General features: G+C 38.3%; 1 protein-coding gene across 1 annotated transcript in view; it reads right to left on the bottom strand.

Moving 5' to 3' along the window:
* The window catches only part of dscaml1 (Down syndrome cell adhesion molecule like 1), a 99,229-nt gene that overhangs the window by 88,988 nt on the left and 6,435 nt on the right, over positions 1 to 3,806 (bottom strand). The window lies entirely within an intron of this gene.

Here is a 3,806-nt window from a genome sequence, read left to right as displayed (position 1 = left end):
AGATAGATAGATAGATAGATAGATAGATAGATAGATAGATAGATAGATAGATAGATAGATAGATAGATAGATAGATAGATAGATAGATAGATAGAGGTGCATTGTGAACATCCATGTTACTCTTTCAGGCCTAATGCATTCTAGAGATGTATTTACAATATTTTACAGGTCTGTTAACTAAATCAGTGTGATACAGTCAAACATTAAACATAAACCTACATGCATTCGCATTCAACCTATAAGAAAGCATCTACAGGCTCCTAGGTCACCTTAACTCAAAAAACTTCCTCACTGTCTGCCAAAAGGCAGACATAAATCTCATCCAATACGAAATCCTCTGAGATCTATAATCGAATATGTGTAAACAGGTAGTCCTTTAGAAACATGCCTCTCAACAGGAAAAAAAATGGGTTACATAAGATGACCCGGCCACCACTGTTATCTTTTCTGGAGGGAAAAATGTATAAACATTTGTGGTGTGAAAGCTAAGTGCTGCATATGTGTATGTGTGTGCATTTATGCTGGGTAGCATAGTAATTTGCTGTATATCAATACTTTTGTGGCACAGATGAAGAGTTAAGTTTTCCTAAGGGGAAGCAGACCACCAAATATCCTCTTTCGCACAACGCCCTCGTCAGCTATAAAGCAATGAGGCATCCTTTAAGATCTCTGTTTCTCTGTGTGTTTGTTGGAACTGGGAAGAGGGGTGTAGAGGAGTGTATAGAAGTGCTGAGCTCGGCTTGGCTGGAGGCCAGGGGAAGACGCTATGCCCCAAGCCAGAGTATTTTCTTCTCAGACAATGATACTTAATTAATCCCTTTTCCTGGATTTTGTCAACAATGCCTGGATTAGCCCTGTCTCTTTAATTCTCTGTGTGCTGGGAGAAAATAGGGTGTTAGCTATCAATGGAGATATAAAGACACTATCCAATGTCATTTAGGCTCTAATTTTTACAGATCCTCTATATCAATGGATATCATTAGCAGCCAGCTATAAAATGAAACACAAAGGCTGACTAGCTGCTTTTTTAACATCTGAATGCATGGTAAGAAAAAAAAAGGAAGGGATGTTATAAAGGCTATTTTTGTATCTTTTCTGTCTAGTATAAATAGTAACATGTAATGACATTAATAACATGACATAAATAGGATGGGTCACATGAGAAAAGGCTCAAAAGTAAAATGCAGGGATTAGCCTGAACTGACGTAAGGTGATTTTCACTCTCAATTGTCTGCTGCCTGCCACCTAATGCATCTACCTGCCTTCCTTTCTCTTATCTGAGCGATAACTCCTCCTTTTCTTTCTGTTTCCCATCATTCCTTTTCCCCCTCCAGATACCCCTCAAAAGACATAAACCTTGTCTTTTCCTGCCACATTAAAGAAAGGCGATGTTACGTGATTGAAATCTGTTTGCCAGACACAGAGAGTTAAACCCACATAATCTCCTTTCACATTTAACACACACATAGTCTATCCACTCTGTAATCGCACTGCTGTGGGAGGCTGATGTCCGACTTCCCTCTTTTCCATGCGTGTGTGGGTGTGAAGCGGAAGGGAGCCAGGCAGGAGCGCAATATTGTAGACAGGATATGGGTGGCTGGTTGGGGGAAAGGTTCTCAGGTGCAAAGGTGTTCGGATGCAACTGAGTGACCGAGCGTGCATCTCAGTGTGTGGTAAGGTGAAAGGGATAGAGAGAGGTTAATGTTAAATGACTGCCTCCGCTCTTGATGCCAAATTCAACCAACAGCAGAAATCTACGATCACTTGTGCATGTGCAGAGCGTGTGACTGTAAATGTATGTGTGTACAAGCACGGCAGAGAGGAGATAGTCATTGTTGGAGCAGATCCTCTCTTCAAAAATCTGAATTTAGGTCAAGTTCAATCCATGCTACCGTTTGAATCCATGTCAATCACTTTCACAGGCTGCTAGGCTTACTGATCTGCACTTTCAGCACCACGGAGAGCACCACTATGTATTTCTGGGGATAAACACAGAAGTGCTGCCATACTTGGAAAATAAGGAGAAAACTATTAGCAGGTGACACTATTTGGAAGTAAAATATTTTCATGATAAAGTACTAAGTATTGGTTAAAAAGTATTCATAATTACGCAATTGTTCACTATTGCCATCATAACATTAATGTTGTCCTTCAGCTCACCTTAAGTTTACCATAGCCTGCTTTGCGTGTCAGTGCTTTTCTACTTACACGCCTCGCACTTCACAATTGTAGCATAGTTGTCTTTAATCTTAAAGTCTTACCAAATGAACTCAAACAGCATTTGAGTTCATAGCTGCAGGGATGAAGTGATTTTAGTGGAAATGTTTGACAGTATGTGTTGCATATGGACACTATGTGGACAAAAGTACTGAGGAACCTTTACATTATCTGTACAGGAGCTACTCAGCCATGGAAACCCATGCTATAAAGTTCCTCCCCACAGAGCACCACTTTTCAACAACAGGTGCTTACTAAGCAGGACAATCTACTATCCATGAAAAACTCACAACAAAGGTTTGCTCTGTCTCCCAAACTCCTGATAACAAGCCAGTTTCAGTGCACATGTAATGTTTACAAAATATTTATATTCTCATTTAAAAGGCAGTGTCCTTAGGAATGTCACTGCTGTTTAAATATTTAATACAAAAATCCCTGAAATGCAAAGACTGTTGGGCTAATTTATATCACCTAAAAAATAGCTTTCTTCTTAAACTTATCAGAATATATCTGTTTGAACACATGAAGGCTATTCCATGCAGGAAATTGCAAGAAAACTGAATATTTTATACAACAGTGTGTATTTCTACTTTCACAGAAAAGAAAAAACTGGCTCTAACCAAAGCCAAGAAAAAGAAGTGTGAGGCTCTGATGCACAGCAAAGCAAGAGAGCAAGTACAACTTGTTCTGAGAATCAAGAAACTCACACATCCTCAAATGTGAGATTCATTGTATAGTACCTGCAAAAAAAAAAAAAAATCAACAGTGAAAGACAACTCTAGGTTTGTGGCCTTGTAGACAGAGGCCATATGAGGCTGGCCACTAAATGGAAAAGATTAGGATGAGTGAATGAATTTGGATCTAAAAATGAGGTGTAGAACAAATAAAAGATGCTGGAACATTGACTGCCATGTAAAACAGTTTTTGTAAAGGCTAAAATAGATCTAAATGACTAGAAGACTATTCCTCTATTTTGAAATGCCACGCCTAACCTTGTCAACACTGTTTGTATAAAGTCTCTAAACTCCTATGACTCCTGTAGTAGAGCTGTTTCACTGAGCTTCACCTCTACACCAACAAATTACAGCTTGGTGGCAGTCAGGAAAAACTCTAGTATTCAAGTTGCTTTAAATATAATAATTCTAAGTGTCATTTGGCATTGCAATAACTTGGTATTGGCAGCAGTGGGCACCAAGAGAGAACAGTCCTGACTGAAAGAAAGCAACAATGCCAGATAAGGGCAGTGGCACTGGTGCATATCACAAAAAATCAAAGGAGACAAACAGTTTGTGTCCTGCTTCATTTCATTTTGTTTTTTTTCTTGCTCTTTAGTTTTGTTGTTGTTGTTTTTATTAATATTATTGCCATTTACTTTTGCTTTCAAATATTGGTTATTTCATTTTAAGCACCAAAACTTTGCTGGACTTTCACAAAGATGGTGATATAGAATACAATATGAGTTGGAATCTATAACCTTTCCTTCTGTTCAGTATATTAATTTTACTTATTAATTACTTAATTAATCTGGGGAAGCTAAAGATAGATAGATAGATAGATAGATAGATAGATAGATAGATAGATAGATAGAT

This window comes from Pundamilia nyererei, unplaced genomic scaffold (genome assembly GCF_000239375.1).
Source record: "Pundamilia nyererei isolate P.nyererei 1_Seehausen unplaced genomic scaffold, PunNye1.0 scaffold00003, whole genome shotgun sequence".
Classification (NCBI taxonomy): Eukaryota; Metazoa; Chordata; class Actinopteri; order Cichliformes; family Cichlidae; genus Pundamilia; species Pundamilia nyererei.
The sequence above is the reverse complement of the archived record's forward strand: the minus strand, read 5'-3'. Positions and strand labels throughout refer to the sequence as shown.